Source organism: Lissotriton vulgaris, chromosome 3_2 (assembly GCF_964263255.1).
Source record: "Lissotriton vulgaris chromosome 3_2, aLisVul1.2, whole genome shotgun sequence".
NCBI lineage: Eukaryota > Metazoa > Chordata > Amphibia > Caudata > Salamandridae > Lissotriton > Lissotriton vulgaris.
This window is the reverse complement of record NC_141690.1, coordinates 131,037,722-131,065,141: the sequence shown is the minus strand read 5'-3', so window position 1 is coordinate 131,065,141 and position 27,420 is coordinate 131,037,722. Positions and strand designations below refer to the sequence as shown.

The following is a 27,420-nucleotide window of genomic DNA, read 5'->3' as shown; positions in this document are numbered from 1 at the left end:
CTAGGTTCACCTCCACCCAACAACAAATCCGACGGCTTAGGCAACTGAGGGAACGAACCCTGCACCCCCTTGATGTTTCACATAAGACATCACCACCTGATTGTCCGTCCGGACTTGCACATGGTGACCCCGAAGAAGATCCGAGAAATCCAGCAGACCCAAAAGGACGGCCTTCAGCTCTTTGTAGTTGGAAGAACAAGACAATACCGACCGAGGCCAAACCCCCTGAGTCGCCGAATCCCCCAGAGTAGCACCCCACCCCAGCAGGCTGGCATCTGTAGTGAGAACTCGGGTGGGGACAATGAGAAAGGGGCGGCCCATGGACAGATGACCCTCGTCCAACCACCAACCAACCACCAACCCAGGACCACCCGAACAGCCTCCGACATAGGAACCAAAACACTCATATCGAGGGAACAGGGGTCCCAAAGCGACAAAATGTGGGACACCACCGGGTACATGTGGAGGCGAGCCGTGATGCTCCAGGACATGCAACTCCGCCTTAGAAAGAGAAGAAGCAGAAATTAAAATGCTGTCCAGGTAAGGAAAAACACTAATGTTCTCCCCATGCAAATGTCCAATAAGAGGAGCCAGAATCTTAGTAAAGATCCTGGGAGAAGAGCAGAGTCCAAAAGGTAATACCTGGAACTGGTAATGACGACCCAGGACGCAAAACCTGAGAAACCGTTGAGAGTCCGGATGAACAGGCACATGCAGATAAGCATCTCTTAAGTCTATGGACTCCAGGAAATCGCCCTGAGACACCAGAGGAAGGATCAACTGTAGCGAAACCATTTTGAATTTCTGGCGAGGGATGAAAGTATTGACCCACTTCAGGTCCATTACAGGCCTTAAGATCTCCGGTGCGTTTGGACACCAGAAATAGGATGGAATACACGCCCAATCCCAACTGATCGCTGGGCACAGGAATCACCGCATTTTTGACCACCAGGGAATCGATGCCTTCCAAAAGTGCCAACGGTCTTAGAGTGTCTCCGGGACAAGGCGTGGATTTGAAACAGTCTGGGGGAGTCTGCGTAAACCCAAGATGTACATCCTTCGAAACCACTTGAAGAACCCACTGGTCTGACACAGTCTCTCGCCAAGAGTCCATGAAGCAAGTGCGGCGACCCCCAACCGGATCCACACCAGGAGCGATCCAGTCACGATTTGGAAGCAGGAGAGGAGGAGGCAGAAGCCCCGGAGAACGGGATTTAGCAGAGGAAGGAGCACCCCGGCCACGCCCCCTTCCACAAAAGTGCTGACCAGCCCGACCACTCCTCGAAGGACCAAAAGCCCGTTGAGAACCAAAGGCACGGAAGCGACCAGCCCTCTCAGGAGTGAGGAGTTTACGGTCCCCCGCCATCTTCTTCACCATATCATCCAAAGGGGAACCAAAAAGCTTATCCCCAGAAAAGGGGATCTTCATCAGGAGACCTTTCTGCGCAGCATCAGCCTTCCAGGAGAGAATCCACAGCTGACGCCTCGCAGCCACAGAAGACACATCTGCAGAAGCCGCCGCCCCTAAAGAATCAAAAGATACATCTGAAAGCAGGCGAACCTGCTGCTCCATCATCGCCAGGGTAGAAGATACATCCTCCCCCTGGACCAACAATTCCGACAGAGACTGAAAATCCTTAAGCAAGGACTGGATCGTGTAAGAGGAATAGGCCGCCGCCCGAATGGAAAAGCTAGCAGCCGCAAAAGTGCGCTTAAATGCACCATCCACCTTCCGATCTACAGGGTCAGCAGAAGAATCTTCAGAGACCACAGTCCCATGAGACGTCATACTGGCCAACAAGGAATCCACCTTGACCGAGGAAGGAAATTTCCCCGCAAAATCCTGCAGAGGATAGCGCTTATTCAGGAAACGAGGAAAAGAGCCCTTGTCCACATATTTCCATTCAGTTTCCAACACCTTCAATACCGAAGAAAAAAGGGGCAATGAATCAGGTTCAGGACGCTGATACTGAGAAAATAAATCATCCTCCAGAGGCACAACAGAGTCAGGGAAAACCAAGTTTTTGCGTATGTGACATAGCACCTCCTTAAGGTCGGCACCCTGCACAAAACGACCCTTGACATCAACATCTTCCTCAGCGTCAGAGTCAACAGCTGGAACGCCATCAACCCGCGCCTTTTTGTCAGGAGGAACAGGAACTCTATCTTGCAAGGCAGCTGCCACCACAGAATGAATTATTTTCTGCAATAATTCCATAGAAGGAACAGACATTCCAGAGCCAGAAGCCTCCAAGGAGTCAGGAGCAGACAAACTTGAAGAACCAACCTCCATGTCACCAGCCACGAGTGAAACAACACTAGCAAGCGCCAGAAACATCTTAGCGTGTAAAAGAGCCCGAAGGTCGCTAAGCAACCATAGAAAACACCCATTGACACGCCCCCAAAGGAAACATAAAAATGCAGGAAGAAATGCGCGCAACCGCTAATGAGGCCCCAGACCGAAGAACACAAAAGCGGGAAACAAAGACACTCCCCGCCGCCGTCAACACACAGAACAGCCCCAAGGTAAGCGTCTGAAAACCTGCAATAAATAAAACAGCCGACCGCGCAAAGTCCATGAATCAGGACGCGCGGTCGGCAAGGGGCGCACACCAGCAACAACTCCCCGCTAAGCAGGAAGAGCAGGCACGGCCTTCACGGAGCGGGAACAACGAGCGAACCCGCATCAATAGGCACCACAAGTCCGCTAAAGCAGGACAAGGCGCCTGGCAAGAGAAGGGGGAACAAACACAATTTTACAACACAACAACTAACTTCCCCCCAACTAAATACCTAAGGCAACAAGGGGTTGCTCAAGCAAGACCCCAGCCCCACTCACCTGACCAGCAGGGAACACAGCACTCGGAGTAGTGCAGAAAAAAAGAACAGGTCGATTGGGTGTATCTGAATCCCTTTATGGAATTGGCTGGAGCCACTGGGGGCCATCTTGGAGGAGGGAGAGGGAGACTAGAGCGTTTTTTTGTTTTATACTTGGAGTTCTGAGTGGAGCCGAAGGCTCATGAGTGAATACTGTGGCGAGGAAGACGGTCGAGGAGGTAATGCATCCCTTTCAGGGGCCTGTGCTCATGGTCACAGGTTTAAACCTGGCGGCTCCACTCAGCCTTTCATCCATCCGAGGTCGATAAAATGAGTACCATTGAGTAGAGTAACGATAAACATTGGTTACTCAGCGCCAAGATGCCTAAGTGTGAAGGTGAACTTTACAACTATACGTTTAGGTATGATATGATGTTATTAATGTGTCTTGAGAAGTCCTCTTTTCTCCACGATGCGATTCTCTCAATCTAGTGCCTAACGCCCAGGCTCTGGGAGCTGTGCCTTTCAGTTTGACAGGTAATTTATTTCTGGGACACAAATTACTTACTCGCTGTGCATTGTTGCTGATTATCTTCGGATATATTTTCTCTTTAAATCAGCCTGAGAAAAGAAAATGGAAATGCATTTTAGTTGAACGTTTGCTGTGGATTCTGTTCACTGATGAAATAGCTGTAGTTACACTGAAACTATGACCTCCTATAGTTACATAGGAGCCTGTCCGCCGTGAGACTCAAGAATTACAATATACACAGTTCACAGCAAGTAGACGAGACACTAATGCAGAGGGAAACAGGAAGAGAGAGGAGGCCAACCGCACGCGGAATAGATGAAGTGACCAGGAAATGGAAGGAGTAGAAAACGTCGAATACACTTAAAGTGAAGAGGAAATGACCAAAACATAGATATAAGCCGCACTTCTGGGCTTTAGACAGGTGTTTCCTGTCTAGCGCGCGCCTTTGTAGATGGGTCTTTCTTTACCGGGTTTGTGAGACACAGATATCATATTGAGGGCGGCGTTACTTCACACACCATTGACCAATCCACGGTGCTTATTTAAAGTGGAATTTTAATGTTTCTTTGATTCCGTTTACATCAGATTCTCGTGGAAATATGAAAAATTGACCGCATGTGGCATGTCAGTTGTGCAACTATTCTGGATAACAATGCCATATTCACACGTTCCTGAGTACTTTAAAATAAAACAAGCAACGGAGTAGCCGACACCCATTTGGAGGTGCTTGGATTGCTACCTGCAAGGGCCTAGCCTGGCAGTGGAGTAACACAACATGACACCTGCCCATGTCTCATTGATGTTCGTTGACCCTGGCTGAAAGGACCCCCTGCAAAGTGGGTCCCCGGAGGCTCGGGGCTGCAGAGGAGGTGTTATGGCCCCTAGTTTGGGCGGACTGTTGTTCCTTTTGCAGCAGGATCAAGACAGATTTGCATGCGGCTGGTCTCTATCTAGAGTGTAAGAGGGGGAAAACACAATGGACTGTAATGCTGTTCCGAATGACCACCATTGGCTGAAAACAATGTCTTCACTCCTCCCATTATCTTTCGTATGTAAAAAAAATGTTTACGTTTTGGAATCCAAGGATGGGTCATTTTCCTTTATTACAAAGCGTTAAGTGCCATTTGAACTTATTTTCATATTAGGGTAATTCAATTTATAAAAATGTGGTTATTTTTTTTTATAAATAGGGAGCAATATGATGAGTAATGCCATACCACAACTAGCAAACGTTTAGGAAATTAAAAATGTATTTATTAGCTGTAAATTATATGCAACCAAAATAATTAGGTGAGTTAATCAGAAAAACATATGTAACCAAGGTTTGAAAAGTGCAAAGGAAGACAATAGTTACAAAGCGTTTATGCTTTAACATTTATATAATGTTGTGAATTAGTAGTACAATCTAGGTCAAGTGTGTTGGTAATGTCTACCTCATTACGTGCTCATATATCCTCATTCATTGTGTACCATTTTTACACTGTTAGCCCTTTCTTATCCAACGTCATGTTAATTTTGATTACCATACTATAATAATTAACAATAGCTTGTTTCACATACTTCTTAATAGTATATTTCGGCCATTTTTAAACTCTGTGTATAACAGGTGTTATTATTACCCATAGCAATAGAGCGAACTTATTGAACATAGAAACACGAAAGGCTGAAATGGTCTGACATGGTTTCCATTGTATGCACTGCGAATCACGCCAGATTTAAAATAAAAAAAAAAAACACAGGACAGTGTTAATGATCTTGCATCTCTCTGTTATGTACGTTTAATGCACATTGTTAACATATGTGTTTGGACTGTTTGTGTGGTTTGTCTCAATTCAATCAACATATACTTAGGTAATATTATGCAGAAAGGAGTCATTGTTGTTATTTTATTGGCTGGGGTGAAATCCTGGTCAATCACTACCTGGGAGTGCCCTTCCCTTTAGATAATATTTCTTTTGTACATCACACCCTTAACATTTGAGGTGTTAGATGTAATGTTCTTAATAGATTGTTTAGGTGGGAGACTTCAATAAGCACAGCCATTGCATTCCTTTTTTTGGTGAAAAAAGCTCCATCATTTTGACCTACTGAAATGCATTGTGGTGAATGGCTGGATTTAAGGGTCATAAAAAGGACCACGTTGAAAAGGCGAAAACAAATGTAAGTGACAATATAAATCATTTATGAGTACTCCCATGGCAATCTTTGGGATTGTGCTCAATTCTAAGGAGATGTCACCCTGTTACAAAATACTTATCCTCTGCTGGGATTTGATGAACCTCATTTGAGAAAATACAGTTTCCTTTCACGATTTTCTCCTTGAAATAAGTAAATTATTTAAAATCCTAAATTAGAATGTTTCCAATAAATTCCAAAATATCTTTTTAATTTGGGTTAGAGATTCAGAGTAAATTATTCATTTCCAGCAGCAATCTCGCAGACGATTGTCCTACTACAATAGCTTCCACTCTGTGTTCTAATGAACAATTAGAAAATTAATATTCCATATTCATGAACAAAATGAGGCACACCTGAATGTCATGTTGCTGTAGAGACATACGGCCACATGCATCAACCTATTTAGGAAGTGCAAACGGTGCAAATCGGTAAATTCGGCCGTTTGCGATTCCTAAATAAGTTTTTGAGATGCATCATGCATTTTTGTGAAATTCGCTATTTTTAGCGATTTCCAAAAATGCGATTACTTTTAAGGAATAAATTTGCGATTCCTTAAAAGCAATGCATGATTGTGTTTCAAATTGCGAATTCGCAATTAGGGGGTGCAAATTACCACGAGGGTGAAGCTCGTGGTAATTTGCAAAAATGTATTAAAATGCTCAAAATTGCATTTTAAAACACTGTCATGTTACAGACACACATGTCCTTAGGACATGTGTGTGTGAAACATGCACTTCAAAATACATTTCAGGGGTGCAGGGGGGTCCTTTGGACCCCCCCCTGCACCCATGGAATGCATTAACATTTTGCGAATCGCTAATTGAAATTCGCAAAATGTCAATGCCTTCCCATTGATTCCTATGGGCCTTTTGGCCCATAGGAATCAATGGGAATTGCGAAATCGCGAATTAGAATTCGCACAATATTTGCGATTCGGTAAAAATTGCGATTTTTACCGAATCGCAAATATTATGCGATTTAAATCATGCATCCCATTTTGCGATTCCTTATTTGCGATTCCCTAAAAATCGCAAATAAGGAATCGCAAAACCTTACTATGATGCATGTGGCCGATAGACTTGAAGGAATTCCACACAGTGGAGACTGCAGTAAATATTCAAAATGAAGGGTTTTTTTGTCATAAAAAAACATATGGCTAGTGTTCTGGAAATCTAAACTGATTGCATATCTGCCTATAAATTCTCAAATATCTTACTCATCCATGTGAGTAAAAAATACAGCTTGTTTAGTGAAAAATGTACTTCCAGCTGCAGCACCATTCTGTCATTGTATTCCCTTGTGTTCTGTAATGCCCTCCCCAGCCAGGGAGCATGCAAATGAATATGCCACACATGGAGCTCTGGATTGTACGTCATTATTCCTCTGCATACTCACACACACTGCTCTCTGATTACGTCATAACCTTTAACCCTTTCCATGCTCATGACGAGCTGAGCTCGTCATGAGGCACAGTGGAGCTGTGCTGATGACGAGCTGAGCTCGTCATGAACAATGGGAATGCAGAATCTGCAGCACAGGGCAAAAATCCCTGCAGCAGCCATGTGGTTAATAACCGCACCATAACTCCTCCCAGCCTTTTCAGCCAGATCAACTGCCAGGAATTGGTTGAGATGCACTCTGTTCATGAACCAATGGTACAGGTTCTGATGCTTGATCTAGACTGTCAAGCAGGACAGCCTCATTGGTAAGTGCAGGAACTGACGATCATCGAGTTAGGTGCTTAAAATGTGACGAGTCCTGTGTGATAGATTGTCCTGGACAATGGGATGTCCTTTGCACGTCAGAAAGAAAAACCAAAGGGGATGATGGTCGGAGTGTTGAACAATGCAAGCACTCACCCCCGTCAAATGATTGCATGTCACAACCCTCAGAGGATCGACAGGAAACGAAACAGAGTGTCTGTTTGCTGCTTTCGCTTCTGCATGACCAGGACAAAGTCACTTTAATTAAAGACTGTGTCTTGGGCCTTTTGACGGCGATCGGTGTACATCTTCATTTTCTACTTTCAAGAAGTGTCGGTGAGACAACCCTTATCAGCACTCACAGAGCAGTCTACTGTCGACTGTTGGTAGTTTTATCTCAATGGCTCTCCCAAATAGCAAAGTGGCGGGACTTTCACCCCTTGTAGAGTGAGTAGTGGAATGATGAGCACAGAGGGCTTGACACAGGGCTTGCTTCAATTCAATCCCCTCCATTGATGTTTGCTGAATTAACCCTTTGAGGGTACCCATGAATCGTTCCACAACACCTTTTGCTTGGGTCCACAGAGATGTACTGTTGTGATGCTAAAAAATCTCTGAATTCTTTGCTGCTAAACAGTGGACCATTGTCAGATTTAGGAATGGCGGTGATACCCCACGCTGTAAAGATGTAATCCAGCCGCTTAATGACCTTGTCATGGATTGTTGATGAAAACTTCTCTACCAACGGGAAACGTGAATACTCATCAATGACTACCATGACATGTTGTCAGATTCCTTGGGCCCAAAGAAATCAACTGTAATTCTTCCCCAAGCCTATTTCGGAAGGTCAAACATGGTGGAAAGACCAAGGTCCTGCTGCTGGGCGCCATCACAACCTTTTCGTCACCTAGGTGGTGGCCTGCCAAACTGGGAGTTTTTCCTACCCCAGTTTCCAATGTTAAAAACATTGGAGTCATCTTCTATGACAAATTAACATTTAGTAATCAGATTAACAAGCTCAATCTGGTTTATTCTAAAAATTATTAGAAATTTCTGCCCATTCCTCCCTCCCGCTGCAATTAAAACTCTGGTCACAGCATTGGTCCTGTTGAGATTGGACTATGGGAATGCACTATACCTGGGAATTCATTCCCAGCATCTACTAAGAGTGCCACAAATGCATAACGCCACTGTCAGATTGGCACTATACATCCCTAGGTTTAAATCAGGCTCTCACAGTTTAAGAGTCCTCCATTGGCTCCTGATGAAAAAAAGGATTGAGTTTAAATCTCAATGTCTGGCCTTCAAAGCTTTACAGGGTATAGGGTCGTATTTTCTGAGGATGCATTTGAAATGGTATGCGCCAGCCAGAAGCCTAAGATCAGCCCATACAAATCTTGTGCAGACACCTAAACATGAGAAGGCCCGCTGTGGTGGCAGAAGCTTTTTGTTAGGGACAATTAAGATCTGGAACCAGCTCCCCATTTCCATAAAGAGCAGCCAATCAGAAAGGCACTAAAAACCTGGCTCTTTAACAACTGATCTTCCTGGATTACCGCCAGTACCTTGCAATCTACAGTTTTCTAGTGCCAAGACACCCATGGGCATTCGTCGCACTTTACAAATACATAAATCAAATCAAATCAATGGATTTTGTGTCCCTTTGGGAGAATGCAGCTCTCAACTCGCTCATGTAAGCGCAGGAACCACAACCAGTCTCTTAGGGCTCTTTTGGTAGCTACAAGGTCACAATGTCTTCAATGGGCTAGTTCACTTACCTGTCACCTTAGGATCTCAGATATGACAATCCTCGAGCCTCTAAATACAACACCTTCCTTGGTCACTGACAGTTCACCCTGTACATTGTTGAATTTTTTTAATTTTGCATTGTCAGCAAGAGGTGGACCACTCCTTTTCCAGGACTGAGTTGAAATGATGTCTTTGAGGATAAGCATGTTCTTGTCAGCATTGGTAGAAGCAATAAGCTGTTCAACGGGTAGGGCAGCTGGTGTACTGGACTTCACAATGAGGTTAATGTACTCCTGAGCTGTTTTGTATGTTGAACTGTGATAATTCAGCAGTGCTTGTGAAAAATAATCAGCAGAGTTCTGGTCTTCACCTAGCTTGCGTACGATTGCATAGTCGTAATCTTGCAGTCCCAACCCTCGCCTCTCGAATCAAGGGGCCATCTTGGTTTCGGATTTCCAAAAATTGTGAGCCGCACTTGATGGTGTGTTATGATAGTGAAACGTTTTCCATATAGAAACACATGAAAATGTTCGCAGGTCCACACTACAGTCAGGCTTTCCTTTTCTGGCTGAGAATGGGCAAGTTCTGTGTCAGACAAACTTCAACTTGCATAGACCAAAATATGTCTCCGGGCATTCGGATGACCAATATGTTGAGCAAGGATTGCCTCCAGCCCCACCGGGCTTGCAACTACTGTGATCTCAGTCTGTAGTTTGTGTTCAAAGTAGACCATCTCAGTTGCATTATCAATTGCGTGTTTCATTCTTTTGAAGCTTTAATCACGTTATTCAGACCATTTGAAAGGGACATTCTGTTTTATCATTTCTCTCTATGGAGCACTCACAGTGGCAAAATCACCAATAACTGGCGATGCCTGAGAAGGATCCCACCATAGTGACATCTTGTGGGGGAAAGTAGATGCTTTCACTTTATTAGGGTCGGTAGTCATTCCTTCATTAGGAAATATGTGTCTAAAGTATTTAAGTTTAGTCTTGTGAAACTCACACTTTTCTGCTTTCAGAGTCATACCTGCATCAGCAAGTAACTAACACACTAATTTAAGAGCACTGTCATTCTCCTTTTCCATTGCTCCAATTACCAGTATCACTGTAGTTAAAAGCATTTGTGACAGGTTGTATTATTTGACATATAGCATCCTGAAATATTTCTGTAGCTGACAAAACTCCAAAACTCAACCTTTTTGTATCTGAACAAACCAACATGAGTAGAAAAAGTAGTGACGTACCTGCATTTCTCTTCCAACTCAAGTTGATGGCTTCCCTTGCTCAGGTCAAGACATGAGAAGACGTTGGCACCATTCAGCTGCATGATCATGTCTGCTATGTGTGGACCAGGATGTCTTTCTCTCTCGACCGCTTTGTCGGCCTTGCACATATCAACACAGTTGCGCACTGCACCCTCACTGCCCTTTTTGGGCATCACCACTATGGGTGACAGCCATTGTGTAGGACAAGTGGATCACTCAATGATGTCATGTTTCAGTAGTATTTCTAGTTCTTTCTCAACAGTGTATTTCAAGTGGAAAGCGACTCTGCAGTGCCGCTGGGCAACAAGGTGAATGTCCTCTTTGATGTGAAGTTGCACTTTCTTCATCTTGAGCCTGCCAAGGCTGTGAAGTAATGACAGAAACTGAATCACATCCTCAGATTGATTGTGGAGGATGTATTTGACAGATATCAGTTCCATGTTGGCAGCCTCTGTGAAACTGAGTAGGCAAGCACTGGACAAAGCTCCTTGCAGAAGATGAATTGTCGATTTCATAGAAACTGCTTTATGTTTCAATGTCGTGGTGAATGACCCTTGACTCTGCAATGGTTTAGAAGCAGTCCATGCTTATACTTATATATTTGATGGGTTAAGGCGTGACACAGAAGATTGAATGCTGAAGTTTTGACTGGCATGATGCAAATCGATGAACCAATGTCCATAATGGTGATGGGGCAAACATTTACCTTTTTTGTGATCTAAGGGCAATGTCTAAATTAATTACTTTGTTTCATTTGATGGTTTGCTTTTGTCGTTTGTTCTTTTGTGCAAGCAGCCAATCCTACATTTGTCTGTTGTTCCTTGATCGATGCCATCAGCACACATCCATCTTCTTTACTGGTGCTCAGCAACAATATTGACGAACCTTTAAAGGATGAACTTGATGACAATTGACTTTGTCTGGTTTCTTGCCTGATCCCCATCACTAATGTTGCCTTTTGGCTCTGTGAGCAATGCAAGAATGCGTCTGGAACCTGGTGTTAATTTTCTCTTTTCTCTGTGACTTGCAGTTTGTTTTTCTTTGTATTGTAACCATTATGAAGTGGTTTCTTTACCACAACCTTTGCACATGTTTGTCCTATGGCTGGACATTTGCCTTCATATGGAACTGAAAATTCACATCAGAAACACAATTTTTGGAGACGTCGACTTGCTGGAATCTACCTGGTGCTCGCTTTTCATGACAAATGCTGATTAATTTTTTGCTTTTTCAACTTCCATGTCAGCGGCTTGTCGATCTGCTCTTTGTTCAGCCCTTGCAGCCATCAGCACTTTCTATCAACATGCCTCTTCTGAAAGAGTCTTAGAGATAACCCTTAATGACTCGGAGATGCATGGCCTCTTCAACACTGAATTTCCTAAACATCACAATTTTCAACAAACCCTTTCCATCGCTTCACCAGCTTGCTGTCGTGCTTGATTGAAAATGTACCTTTCATAGTCAAAATTCAGCATTGCATTGAACTTAGCTGCCAATGCTTCCTTGATTTGAAGGTACGATACTGCAACAGCTTGTTATATTTTCTTCAACACTTCTTTTACTCCATCACCGACAAGTTTCTTCAAATACTTAATGATGTTCTTATCATATACTTCTTCTAGCACATCTATGAAATCATCGAATATCTCAATCCATGCAGTCCCTTGGCTCCAATTTTCTGCTTCTTTGCGGTGTCAAATGCTGGTGGTGGTTTCAGGAACGTGGCTGCACCATACTTCTCGCTCTGTTCTGCAGTCATTATAACATTTTATAATTCTGACACCCTTTTGGTGCACTGTGCACGCATTGGCAGCTTGATCGTGCCTGGTCGTCTCAACCGATTCAAGGTTGTGTGGTACTTCCCTCGCTCTTGCTGGTAAGCATGCTTGCACTTTTGTACCTGTTTGCCACTGCCTTTAGCGTTGTGCTTGATATCGATGATGGCTCTGTGTTAAGCTCTGTCTTAGTATCTCTTTTTTTAGCTTTACCAGTGGGTTTCGGACAGGCTTTCTGAAAACGCACTTAATCCGGGCCTTCAACTTCTTTGAGGACAGTATATGGGCTGGAGTGGGGCTTCGATTCCACATACACCACCTTCAAACTGCTTCTCATCGAATTGGGCACACATGCAATACACAAGGAGTTTGCTGTAACAATGCAAACTTTCAGACTTAGCAGTCTCATTTCTTTGGTCATCGATCCCACAGTCGTAGCCAGTTATAGTGCCCTCATGAATCAGAGAGAATGCAAATGAATACGCCACACATGGAGCAAAGGATTGTACGTCTTTATTGCTCCACATACAATCACACACACACCTCTCTGAGTATGTCGCTCAGCCCAACCCTCTTCAATATCTACATGAGCACCCTCACCGCCATCGCACGCAAACACAACCTCAACATCATTTTGTCCGCCGACGACACCCAGCTGATACTCTCCCTCACCAAAGACCCAGCCACCACCAAATTCAACCTCCACGAAGGAATGAAAAACATCGCGGAATGGATGAAACTTAGCTGTCTGAAACTGAACTCAGACAAGACGGAGGTCCCCATCCTCGGACCTTACCCATTCGCCTGGGACGACTCCTGGTGGCCCACAGCACTGGGCACCGCTCCGACACCCACGGACCACACACTCAATCTGGGATCCATCCTGGACTCCTCTCTCACGATGACCAAGCAAGTCAACGCCATCCCATCCTCATGCTTCAACACCCTGCGCATACTCCGAAAGATCTTCTGGTGGATCACTACTGGAACTAGAAAATCAGTGACCAAGGCCCTCGTCACCAGCCGACTAGACTACGGGAATGCCCTATACGCAGGAACCACAGTCAAACTTCAGAAAAGACTCCAGCGCATACAGAACGCATCCGCATGACTCACCATTGACATCCCCCGCCACAGCCACATATCTGACCACCTGAGAGACCTGCACTGGCTCCCCGTCAGCAAAAGGATCATGTTCAGGCTCCTCACCCATGCACACAAAGCGTTCCACAACATAGGCTCCGAATACCTCAACAACCGCCTCACATTCCACACTCCAACCCGCAAGCTTCGCTCCGTCAGCCTCGTCCTCGCCACCGTCTCACGGATTTGCAGAACCACCACCGGAGGAAGATCATTCTCCTACCTGGCTGTGAAGACATGCAACTCCCTCCCCGCTCTGAATGACCCAGGACCATCTCACCTTCAGGAAACACCTCAAGACCTGGCCCTTTCGACAGTAGCAGCACCCACCCTCCCTCAGTGCCTTGAGACCCTTACGGGTGAGTAGCACGCTCTATAAATGTTTTGATTGATTGATTGATTGATTGATGGTTGTTGTCACTCCGTTTCCTTTCTTCCCCCCGAGTGACACACCTCCCCTTGAATTTCACCACCCGTCCCTCCCTCCTGCCCTCCCCCTTGACATGGCACCCTTTCTTCTCCTTGCCTACCCTCCTGCCGCCCCCACCCTGCCCCTGTCAATCATCGCATCCTCCCCGCCCTCCCCTCTGTCCCGTGCCCCAGGTAGCCACTGCGTCCTCCAGAACACACCCCCGGCCTTCAGGTCATATGATCGACCTTCCCTATTTCTTCACTCCTTGATGCGCTATACCAGAACCGGACACAATTGTGGCGGTCCACGGCAGACTGAAGTGCTGCACCCCATTCCTCCAGGATTCACTATTTCGCCCAGTAAGTCACCCCAAGCGCTGCTCCCCCTCCTGCTCCCCCCACATTCTACTAGACGGCTCTGACCCGGCCGTGCACACTGTCTCCACAGATTCACTATAACTGGTAAACATCGTTTACCACAAAGTTTTTACAACGCGGTACCTTTAGCACGCATCCCTTACAACGCAAGTCGTTACCACAACTTGCGCTGGAGGGCACTAAAGGATTAAAAATAGTAAATTTACTATCCCAACACCTTCCCTAGGGTCCACGGGGACTGGTGTTAGAATAGTAAATGATACTATTCGAGATCCGCACCCCCAACGCAAGTCGTGGTAATGACTTGCGTTGTAAGGGATGCGTGGTAAAGGGATGCGTTGTGACGGTACGCGTCATACATCCACTATAACCCAGACCCAGCGTGGATTTACACCCGCCAGCCCACGTTGCCTGCAGCACCTTCCTTCCACGGCACCAGGCCCATTAAGCCGATCTTCAACACAGCATTCCACTCGACCGCTGCACAGGTGAGACGGCCCCCGCTTGCCTCTACTTTTACCCATCAGCCTTCCCAAACCGCCTTGAGCCAGTCGCAACCTTACCCCCACCTTTCCTTTCAGATTAATTTGCGCCTTGCACTCGCCATAGTGGATTACTTTCACCGTCCCAGCAAGGACTTGGAACCGCAGCGTTCTCAGGTACTTTTTGCTGCCTTCCTAGCCTCTGTTCTTGCCCACCTTGCCCCCCTCCTCCCTTCTCCCCATGACCACACGTTGTGCCCCTTCCCTTTCTCTGCACCTTGGCAGCCGCCTTCACCCCAACCGATATGCAGGTCCCATTGCGCTTCTTCCCTTCCCTGCCCCTAGGCTCCTGCCATCACCTCTAGCCTATCCCAAAGACAGGTCCCGCCGCGCCCATTCCTTTTTCTGCCCCCAGACCCTAGCCACCGCCCCCAGCCTGACACACGGGCAGGTTCCGACGAGCTTTTTGATCACATATCCAGAGCACCTTCCAGCCTCACCAGTTGGCAGGTCCCCTCGCCCCCCTCTCCTGCACTGCCCCTAGGCACCAACCCTCACTTCCAGCCTATCCCACACGCTTGACCTGCCACGCCCCTCCTTTCTCTGCCCCCTGGCACCTGCCATCACCTTCAGCTTGACCCACGGGCAGGACCTGTCGCACTCTCTGATCACACATCGAGCGCGCCTTCCAGCCCCACGCCGCCCGACCCTGACACATGTCCTTCCCTCCCTGTACAGCACTTTCAAAACAGCAGCCCCATCCTGAAGATGATCTTGAGTCCATAGAATCGAAATGTCTTCATCTCTTCGGCGAAATTGAAGGCGCCCCTTACTCCGTGAGGTTCTATTTAAATCATGCCATCCATTCCTATACAACTATTGTAAATCAATTCGTGCTGAACCACACAGTCACTTGTACATATTTTCACTGTGTGTCACTACGCGCCTTTTCGCTGTTATTTACTTTGTCACTTGCTTCGCCACTTATATGTGTCAGGAGCACATTTGTGTACCAAGTCCAAATTGGGCTGTCTATACAACTCATGCCTACAGTGCTGATACAACTGTACCACTTCCAAAATTTCCTTTCTAAATATATGATGCCATGTGCACATTTGAAAAACCTTTTGTGAGTCTCACTTTTTCCTTTCTCGTAATGTATGCTACATACTAAGTTAACTGTCTCCGCCATTGATACCAATTGAGATATTGTTGCTTGTTGTCCGACTGATTCTAGACACCTCAACCGAGTATGTTAGCCTGTATACCAGCTAGCTCACAGTGCCTCCAGACACCCCTCTTACTAATAGTTCTTGGCAACTATGGAACACATCATCCCTCAGAATCGTGGTAACAGTGTATTACTTTTCGCTCAGTCACTCATGCTCACTTTGGCTCAGAGCGATACACAGAATAAATAATGGGAACGTTTGTCACAAAGTATTATTTGAACCAGCGTCATTCTAGTCTAAAATATGTGTACTGAAACAACCACTAGACAGTAACATATATAAATGATTATAAGCACTAACAGAGTAAAACTAAAACAATGAATACAGGCAAGTATATAAAATACATGATGTTAGAACACGTACTCCTATGATGCAAACCTAACTAGATGTACCTAAGTGTACCTAGCATGTACTCAAGTCTAAAGCCAAGAATCCCTCTAGGATAAAGTCAAACCCATTACCTCAAGTGAGAGACTGTGGGACCCCGTCTTGGTATCCAGATGAACACAGCAAAAGGGATGCAAGACCACTGCGAGCTGGAGTGTCTGTGTGCGTCTCGCAATAGTGTGTCGGCATTGAAGTCCTTTTCTCCTCTGACTACCTCAGCAATATATGGTGATTATATATACAAAGTGGTACCCTCAGGCGTTCTACCTTGCTGTGTCATATCGAACTTAGGATGATGGAAGGAATGACCCTTATACATAGTTATTATGCTGGGGATGGTAGTCCTGCTGAGTTTCCAAGAATCCTCATGCATAATGGATGAGGCTAGTTTTCAGGGAAAACCTCACGTCCTGTATGCAGTACCCTGACTGGATAAAAGGTCTGTCCCAAGAACCATTATGTAGTGTACTGGTAGGGAGAATATAGGTGAAAGGTTAGGAGACTACCTGAGCCTATATTGGTGTACATATATTAAACATAACAATGTCTATAGCTACACACATATTTAAATAGAAATACCACTATTAGATCTGATGGTCGCTAGTTGGCAGAGGTAGGTACCACGGTCCAAATAGGGACCCTTGCTTCTAGTCAGGTCAAGGGGGATACACTCTTTAGATAACTCCTGCTCACCCCTTTGGTAACTTGGCACGAGCAGACAGGCTTATGAAAGGCAATGTGTAAAGTATTTGTACCAATACTCACAATAACACAGTGAAAATACCACAAATGGACTCCACACCATTTTGGGAAAATAAAGTATCTTTATCTAAACTACACAAGACCAAAATGACAAAAATCCAACATTCTAGAATAAGTCTTTAAAAAGAGTTCAAGGTTTTGTGTCAAAATAATCCACAGTTGCACCACTTTTAGCCCAAAGTACCTGTAGATGTAACAAAAGTTCCAAGCGGCAACTGAAGCGTCGAAAAACAAGCGATGCATCACTCCTGATACCCTGGGGAGGCGATGCGCCAACCCCGCTGCAACGAATCTGGTCTGTAAGGGGAGCAATGCAATACCTTGTGTGGATTCCGGCGGCAGCTTCTCCTGTAGGATGCGTTTCGAACAGGCACGATGTGACGACCTGCGGGGCAGCGATGATCTCTGGTGCAGAGGCGGTGCGTGGCACAACCTTGATCCTCTTCTGCTGCGGCACCTCGATGCGATGGCGCTGGACTCTGTGACGATGTTCACAGCGACTCGATGCGATCCGCAAGCAAGTGGTGCAACGGTTCTCACAGCAATGACAGGCTCTGCGACAATACTCGTGGCGACAGGAATCTTCCCGCACCGGGGCGATTCGCTCCTCAAGCGAACAATGCGTTGTTTCTTGCAGCGGCAACAGATGCTGCGACAATCTTTGCGGCGATGGGAATTCTCTTGCACTGTCGACGATGCGCTCCGCAAGCAAGCGATGCGTGGAAATTGTAGATCTTCTACTTTTCTTCTTGTCCAGCTCCCAAAACAGCAGGCAACAACCTCCAGAGGCCCCACAAATGGATCAAGCACTCTAGGCGGGTCAGAACTCACACAGCAGAGTTAAGGGGAGAAGCTGGGGGTGAAGTCCTTTTGTTCCTGGGACTTCTTAACAGGAGGCCAGTTCTCCTCAGGCCCTTGGAGATCTCTTCAAGCAAGGGGACACAGCAACAGCAAAGTCCTTCCCCTCTCCTTGGCAGCAAAGCAACTGCAGGTCAACCTTACAGCAGGTCAGTCCTTCTTCTTCAGTCTTCCAGCTTTCTCCTAAGCAGAGGTTCCTTCTTGATTCCAGGATGATCTAAAGTTCAGGGGTCTGGGTATCTCTTTTTATACCCACATGTCCTTTGTTCTCTGAAGGCAGAGAGGCCTTTGCCTTTGTCCAAACCAGTTCTGGACAGTCCTGGAGCACTTTGTTTACTTGACTTCTTCTTTCCTTTCAGAGAGAGGGGCAGGGTCGTCTGCTGCCCAGCAGGAGGTGGAGCCAGCATTATGGAAGGCAGGTACAGCCCTTTTCAGGCCCAGGTGCTATCCCCTCCCACCACTCAGTACGAAGATGGAGCTATTCAGCACTGGGCTGACCCAGACAGCGTCCTGGAGCCAGCCCAGCCCCTGTCACTCACAAACCAGACAGTCACTTCACAAACAGGCAAAGGCACACAGAAAGGTTAGACAAGAGAACAGCCACTTCCTAAAAGTGCTGTTCTCAAATACATGACTTATAAACCATCTTTCCTAAAAGATGGGTTATTAAATTCTGAGTTCAGGGATACCAGATTTTAATTTTCAATCTTGCTCCTATGGGAACATATGCAGGTAAATATTATACGCAGCATTCCCCATTCTAGCCTATGGGCAAGATAGCCTTTCATAGTGAAAAACAAAACTGGCTGTAAATCACTATCAGAGCATGTCACCCACACTAGTACATGCTCTACCTTTCACATACACTGCACCCTGCCCAGGGGGTACCTTGAGCCTTCCATAGGGGTGTCCAATATGTACAGAAAGGGAAGGGTTAGGCCTGGCCACTGTGGACACTGGTCAGGGCAGCATGGCAGTTAGCAACTGCAGACAGGCACTGCGGTGGCAGGCCTGAGACACCATTTTTGGGCTATTCATGTGGGTGGCACAATCAGTGCTGCAGGTCCACTAGTAGCATTTGAATCACCAGCCCTGGCACACTCAGTGCACTTTACTGGGGACCTACTGGTAAAACAAATAGGCCAATCATGGATAACCAATCACAATAACAATTTACCTAGGGAGCACTTGCACTTTAAAGGCAATAATTCAGAGGAAACCACGCCAAAGATGCCAGGTCTAACAAAGACTATTTAGGTGTAGGCATACAATCAAAAGCATTTCAAATGGATATTGCAGTGGCCTTTGGGGTACAGAGCCCTGCGTTTATTGTGCAAATTAACAATACATTTTAGCAAGAATTGCCTATACACACATGAACAATAATCGTAAACATTCGTATTGTAAACATGAACAGAGAAAAAGTATGAAAACAAAGACAGCAATAATCATTGATTCCTTAGACTTTAGAGATTTTATGCAAATTTTTAATCGTTCCAAAAACCAGCCGACACGTGTTTCATCGCGTTAGGAACAGAGTTAACGCGACTCCTCAGGGCTTGCGGTTGTGTCGCACAAACGGTAAAGGTCACTCCACCGGTTATATTTCCGACCCGGCGGGCTAGTTGTCATGTATTTGTCCTCTTAGAAGTCCGTTAAAATTGAGGCACATCTGCAAGTAGTAGTTATGGCTGCGACTACGAGTACAGTTGGAAGTGAACCAGGAACCCCGTGTGAAACGGACTGATCTCTACTACTATTTACGCATGCTGTAGGCCATCCACTGCAGCATAGCGCGAGGTTCCCTGGTGCCGTAGGAGCGAATTGAAACTTTACAAGAGCGCCTATGTACTCGTAGTCGCAGCCATAACTACTACTTACAGATGTGCCTCCATTTTAACGGACTTCTAAGAGGACAACTACATTGTGCTACGACATTTTAGACCTGGAAGCTTATTTGATCTTCCCTCGACCACTGATGACAACTGGCCCTGGTGTTACTGGTGTAGGCTTGCGGGCTGGTACTCTGTGGGCACGTTCAATAGAGAAGAACGCCGTCCTCTCCACTGCAGGGCGAATGATTTCACCCAGGTTTCCATGTATCCTGGTGGGTCTGCGCCTTCAATTTCTTCCAGAAGGCTCAGCACGCGAATGTTGCAGCTGCGTGTGCATCCCTCCAAATCGTTTGTGCGTTCCTCAATGGTGGACAGGCGGTTCAGGACATCTTGCAATTCACTTTGTCTGCAAGTTTGCAGTGATCATCCCGTATAAGGCTGATGTCCGTTGCGAGGGTGCCCAGGCGTTTTTCCATAGAGATCCAACACTGTTCGATGGCCTTTAGTACTTGATCCAGCTTGTCTGAGATTGATTGGTCAGTCTGAGGCATAGAGGATGGGGCCACCATCCTGGTGGTAGTCATGTTTTCAGGGGCGGTCTCGGGCACTGCGGTGAGATGGGATGCTTTTGGTTTCCCCATTGTGACGGTTCTTTTACGTTGTAGATGTCGCGGAGGTCGACAGGTACAGGTCCGGTGGACGGTTAGTGCCTAACTAGTGCAACGCTGGATAATGCAGGGTCAGAGGATCGTCGCGATGGGGGGGCTCCTATCCCGGGTGTTGCAGAAGCCTCAATAGAGTGTCAGGTTGTTTGTATTGCGTGCCCTCAGTGGCATGTACAGGCTTAGGCAGGGGGAGCAGCAGAGGTTATGATGTCGCCATGTTAGGCTCAGGCAGCATCCATCTTGGGATCAGTTGGGGTTCTCACCCCTGAGGAGGGAAGGAGGAGGGCCCCGTTGTCTCAGCGGGCCCGCTTGCGAGGAGGGGTCAATGGCTCACCTTAGAACCACGTGCGTGAGCTGATCAGCAGGACCCCCACATGTCGGCCTCAGCACTCCTGCTTGTGTGAGTCTCAGGCGCCATCTTGGGTCCAGGCAATCCTGGGGAGAGGGCAGTCCCTTGTGGTTGATTAAGAAGGGGGTGGAGGAGGGTTGCAGTCTGTCCTCCACCCGTTGCTGGCACCTTGGTCTCTCTCCTGTGGTGGGAGACTGCTGTGAAGGGCTGCCGGATCGCGGCCCTAAAACAGTAGGTCCCCCTGGGACCCCAACACCATCTTGAGCCCGGACGCCGTCAGAGATGGAGGGCTTCTGCAATTGCAGCTAAATCTCCCCCACCGGGTCTGCAGCACAGATATCTGGTGTCCGGGGTGGTTGCGGCGGCTTGCCGAGTCCCGTCTCTTTTGGTGGGATCACCAGTCTGGGTCCTGTTTTCATCAGTTTTCTCCTTGTAGTAGCCACTGTCACCGAGTCGGAGGCGGACCAACGGGTGCCGCTCACCTTCCGATGCCTGATCGGTGCTTCGGCAGACAAGATCAGCGCTGAGGAACGGTTGAAGGGTGGCCCGAACGTAGAGCCTCAGAGAGCGCGTCTGCCCACATAGCCGGCTTGGCCACGCCCCTTCCAACACCACCACCCACATGTGAGGCACATGAAACATCAGAGGACAAAGATGCAGATGATCCTGCCGTACTGGTAAGAAGGAAGCTGTAGCATTTGTCTCCACCATATGGCCTGTTTCTGCTTGGTTCTGCCCTCTGCATCATTACCGTCCACTGTCCTGATGCACTCTGCCACACTCACCTTGGACCTCGACATGGACTGCCATATTCTGTTTGATCGGAAATGACACAGCTATCAGACTGCGACCTGAACTCTTCCTCTTCCAATGTACTTGGCATTCCCTGACCGACTCTGGCTGGCCCTCTACGGGCCAACAATGTAAAGTGGGGTTTGCATGGCCCAGTACTGCTCCAGCTACAACACTCCACTGACTGTGCACTAAACATTCAAATTCACACAGATGTGTCATGTCTATTATCATTCAAGTGTGAAAATATGGATGAAAGTAGGGTCAGTGATTTCCCCTTACATCCATGTTGCTCATGTTGTGGGACTTGAGTCACATGGTTCAACATTACTGACTGTGGTGTGGGTGGTGCTAACACTACAACAGAAACACACACATTAGTTACTTACCCAGAACCCCGGGGCCACTGTCCACACCCCTAGGCTAGACTGGCATATGCCAGGCCAGCCGACTCTGCTTATAGGGGGGGACAACTCTACATGTACCAGGACTTCCCTGTAGTGATCTGCTGATCACAGGTCTAGTTGTCAGCATGCCACAGCCACTCCCTGAGGGCTGCTTTACACCCACACCTGATCCATCCAGCACATGCATCGAAGGACATGTGACCCTGCCAATAAAACGGGCCAGGCGCACGTGCTTGAGGCCATTTCCACAATCTATCGGAGAGTGACTGTGGGGTCATTTTTCATGCATGAGGGCCTAGGGCCCTACCATATCACATTCCCCACTGCCTCAGGTGACATGATGGCGTCCGCACCACGTGACTCAATCATAAAGGGCCCATGACTTGCATCGCACAGAGTTGGTGGCAGCTGAGGCACTTTGGCCGGCACGAACCTACCGCCACAAGACGGTGACTGGTGCTGCACAGAGTTGCTGGCAGCCAAGGCACTTTGGCTGGCAGGGGCCTACCACCACGAGACGGTGACTGGCGGTGCACAGAGTTGGTGGCAGCCAATTCACTTTGGCCGGCACGGGTCTCCCGCCATGTGGCGATGACTTGGGATGCACTGAGTTAGTGGCACCAGAACTGAGCGGGTGTGCAGCCTGCGATGATGCGTTGCCCATTGATACGTCGTCCTGACAATCTTGGTTTGATTTGAATTACGAGCTCAGCTGGTCTGCGTGTACGCCGAAGGCACCAGGCTGCACAGACATGACTCCGCGGCACGGTGCAGCAGGAGGGTGTGCTGGGGGCCTGTGCCGCGGAATCCAGCAGAAGTTGAGGGATTGCACCAGCACGTGTTTGGCCCTCTTGGAGACACGCCAGTGGTGGCAGGTGAGCATTGAGGCCTCGGTGTGCAAGGTCAGGGAGTCATCGCTGGGTGGTTGACCGGTCTGGGGACTAGGGCCAGGGTGCTTGCAGAAGACTTAGGAATCAGGCACACTGCCAGGGAACTTTGCGACGACATTGGTGAACAGGCCCCGGTGGTCCACTTTTGCCTGCACATTGATGGAATGCGTGTGGTTTCTGTTGCGGTGATTGGGTGCAGTGTTGGCAGGGGGCACAAGTAGTACATGTGTGCAGTCAATCGCCCCCAACATGTGCAGGAAGCCTGCTATGGCGTAGTTCCCTTTCTTGGTATCCAGCTGTTCTTGCGCAGTGTGGGGAAAGTAAAGGTGTAGGGGTATCAAGCTGATACAAACCGTGATGCTTACAGGTATGATAAATCCTTCCTAATGAGACCGTAACAGAAGTCTGTGTGGTCGTAACCTTCTTTTTCTTTCCTACGTAGGTTGTGACCACACAAACTTCTGTTACTGCCTTTTTGTGCAGGATTGATCATACCTGTAAGCATTCTTGTTTGTCCAGGTGCAATACACTGTACCAGATTACGTTTGGGACTATACCGATGCTTGACCATTGTCACCATTTAGCCAACAGGTTTCTGAATACGGACTTTTGGAATATGGAACTGTATTGGGGATTTCCCAGACCATATTCAGTTAATTGGATCCACAATGTGCCCTGATGAAGTTCCCCGTTGGGAATGGAACACATTGGCTGATGCTTTTGTGCTGTTAATTTATGTTTTTGTAATAAATAACTGTTTTTCCACTATTGCTGACTACTGGACTTTATGACCTGGCACACACCCATTTCAGAAACTACAATCTTGGATTGGGAGAACAGAGGCGCCAGGCAATGACTGGGGTTGGGGTTGGTTGCACAGGAACACTACAAATTGGGACTAGCGTGTGGTGCGGATACAGGGGCCCGCCGTTGCTTTTGTGGACATGCATCCAAGACATGTGTGAAGAAGATTGATAGGGCTGGCTGTGAGACTTCTCCGACTCTGGCAGTTGTTGGTTGGAAGGTACCAGAGGCCAACAAGTGAAGCACAGCCAGCCAGCAGCTTTGTCTGTAGCGGAATGTTGGTTGTCCGCTGTGTTGATACCGTCAGCCTGTGGGCAATGTGGGTCAAGATGCGGAGGATGGTTGTCCTGTTGAGCCTGTAGTGGGCAATGACAACCTCTTGCGTTAAGTCTCTGAGGATGGTGCATTTTCGGAAGGTCCGCTGTCTTGGTTTGCGCTGCCTCTGTGGTAGTCTGGGGAGGCCCTGGGGCTGGGGGTGGGGGTGGTACTGGGAGTGGTGGCGTGGGTGTTGTGGCCCTCTTGGGTGTACGAGCTGCATGATCAATGTCTACATGACATGTGTTGGTCTTCAGATGTGGCTCTGGGCTGGGCTCCCTTTCATACTGCAGGTTGTCATCCTGCTTTACACCAGTAAAAGGCAGGTGTTAAAAACCCTGCTGCTAACGCGCTTTATCGCCTGTTTTTGGATTGCATCGCAGATGTGGCTGGTCGTTGAGAATATCGCAAAGTGGTGTTTTCGTGTTTTTTTGCACGGAAACCCCTACTCTGCATATCATTAGCGTTAGTTGTCACTCTCATCCGTGGCGATGTTTCTTGCAGAAGCAATCGCTGGAGAACTGGCGATATCTGCAGTTTGCACCAGCTTGAGAATGGGGCAATAATTCTTTTGCCACTTTTGATGCACTACAGTGCTGATAGCTCGGCAATAAGTCCTTGAGAATACGCCCCTATAATTCCAATGACACATGTCCGAAAAGGAGCAAACTTGGAATAAGTAGCATGCAACTAAAGAGACCTACCACAATATAAATAAGGTTAATCCCAATATCGGTAAGGGGGATCACATCCAAAAATTTCAAAGTGTCTGAATATTCCACAGGCACAATTTAAGGATACCTGATAAAAAGTGAATATTCAGCCTGAATTAAGCTAAAATATTCAACAATACCTCAAATGCACCACAAACCGAAAGAAGAAGGTCCCAAAAGGAGAGAAGATAAAAGAGAAATTACAATATATTATTAAATTTAAAATACTCTCTTCATGGTATTGCCCAAAAATACCCACTTCCTTTATATTATTATCATAAAGGATGAGGAGGAAAAAAAATGCTGTCTCCTATTATAGAAGTCTCGGAGAGTTATAAAACCATTACAAGTTACCTGGACCGTGATAAGTCACACTATGTGCTTGTTGGAAAAATGAAAAAAATAAAGGGGAAATCCCTAAATGCATTGTGCAATGATTAAAACCCATTCATAAAAGTTAGTATACTGGAACACAAGTACATCCAATAAGAAACATTATTGTTTGTGTTTGATAAACATTGATATGATCCGACTGTAGTAACAGCATCAAAAGCCTCCCAGTTTGAAATGCCCGCATACTGAGTGTTAGAGTTAGACCTAGCACCATTTGCGTAGGCCTCCCTTCCATTTTTTGCTGTTGCCTCCTGTGTTTTTGCTGGTCTAGATGCATTGGGCACTATGCCACTGCTGTTCAGTGCCAAAGTGCCAGTGCTCCCTTTGTAAATTGTTGTTATGGATTAGTGATTCCATGATTGGCTGTTTGATTTACTTGTCAGACCCTAGTACAGTGCACCATGTGTGCCCAGGGCCTGTAAATCAAATGCTGCTGGTTCGCTTGCAGCACTGATTGTGGCATACACAGAAGCATCTTGTAAAATGTGGTGTAGGCCTGCCATTGCAGAGCCTGTATGCAGTCTGGGGCAGCCATGTTGGCTTGGAAAGTGCACCCATTTTCCAGTTCCCAAACCTTCAATTTTCTGCATGTTAGTCATCCCTAAGGTAGGCCCAAGGGACCCCTGTGGGTAGGGTGCATTGTATGTGAAAGGTAGGACATGCACCACAAAATATACCATTAATAAAGGGTCCAAGGGGAAATTCAGTTATAGACCAAGAAGTATTTTGTCCCCCATCCACAATATGCCAAAACTAAACCTTCGACCTTTGCTGAGCCCACGGTTCTTAAAAAAATAATAGATACAAAATGTTTCCGATAATTTCTTTCGGCAGTTTGTACATGCACCTTTGGGCTTTGTAAACAAGAACAAAGAACATTCTGCAAGTTGCCTTCCGGTCCTCTTCAGCGCTGCGCTTGCGCATATTGAATAGGAAACGCTGAGCAAGTAAGCAAGCAATACGTAGTGTTTCCGGTACATCTTGCTGAATGTTTGCACATGCGCGATTAGGCCGCAGGAAGATTTTTTAAAAATGCCCCAAAGGCTCCCTTTCAGGTCCACTTCTGAACTACGCATGCGTTCTAAGAAGAGAAAACGCTTGCATAACATTTCCTGTTGTGGGTGGTCCCCTCTGTGGTCTGTTGTGATACTTACCTGGCTTGTATAAATGTGGCCCTCCTGTTCCGTCTGGTTACCTCCCCCTTGGCTTAGGAGCAGCTCGGGGTACCGACGGACAGGTAGGGCGGCGTCCCATGTCGGTGATTCTGCTTTGAAGATCTTGCGCATTTGTGCTTATAAGATGCCTGTTTGTTTACAAGATGCTGGAAGTCCACAGTCTTTGTCCAATTGCTTTTACATCTCATACCTGGGGGATTCACTGTTTGTTGCACATATTTGGCTGCAGCCGCTTCAGCTTATATCTGCCTTCCTTATATAATTATCATGTTACTCACCTGAGGCAGGCGATATGGATAAACCTCTATGCCACCCAGGAGGCTAATATTGAAACTATGAATAATGAGTATTAAATATATCAGGACACTTAATATGTTGATAGTGACTTTTATATGTAACAAATGTGTTCACGAGTTTAGACCACATACATGGTACCTTTGACCCTAGGAGGCTCTTACCTCAGACTTCACATACATAGTCTTTCCATCATATCTTACCAAGAGAAGCGTGTAAGTGAGGAGTCACTAGTGCATTGTTTTACTAGGAGAGTCTGTTCAGAGCTGCTATTTGTTTTGCTTATTTTAGTACCAAAGTTTAGGTTTCTTCTGAAGCTGGTGGAAATTGAGGGAGGGATACTGTAATAGTCCTCTGTCACTTTTTATCCACTTACATAGTGGGGCCTCATCACCTGAGCAGTCGCCAGCAGAGGTGAGGTTTACTCCCATGAGACATTGGGTGAGTTAATGAAAATCAAATATCTATATGCATTGATTAAAGTGAATCCTTATGTGATTACTGACATGTAAATATTTGAATTTGTATATACGGCTAATACATGTGTATCTGTAGTTCAGTTTCTCAGCTTCTCCTGTGTATTTTTCTAGGAAAGAATCCATTTCTTGAATACTCATTGAAGCTATATGGATGGTAGGATGTATCGTATTACTTATTATTTTTCATACTTTTTGCAGTAGTGTAGTCTTTGGTCCTGAAGAAAGCCAGTGGTTTACTATGACCCACAATGGCTGAAACATGAAGACCTCTTTAGTCATCTGACGAACTATCCACACTCTGTTTTTAGTTTTGACACTATGATAAGCCTCTAATAAATGTAGCTTTGTTATCGTAGTAGTCAATTTTATTCTGCACATTGATTTTTCTCTCATTTAGTATCACTGCAAAATTAGTTTTTCAGCACCACAGAGTTACATTCATGGCTTGATCCATCACTAGTGGTTGTATGTTAGGCCAGCTCACAATTGTATAAGGTTTGTTGCCTATCATATACCAGTCTTACAAATCCCAGCTGATGAAGTTCTGCCATCTGGTGGGTTGATGGGATTCCTTTCCATCCTAGCACATTTGTAGCTACCACAGACTCTGTTATTTGCCGTATATTATTTTGTCA

General features: G+C 46.6%; 1 protein-coding gene across 1 annotated transcript in view; it reads right to left on the bottom strand.

Moving 5' to 3' along the window:
• CLNK (cytokine dependent hematopoietic cell linker) overlaps nt 1–27,420 on the bottom strand; it is a 1,199,791-nt gene that overhangs the window by 1,155,961 nt on the left and 16,410 nt on the right. Inside the window, exon 2 of the mRNA XM_086964527.1 lies at nt 3,386–3,438. The gene's annotated coding sequence lies outside the window, so the exon portion shown is untranslated. The remainder of the gene's footprint in view (nt 1–3,385; nt 3,439–27,420) is intronic.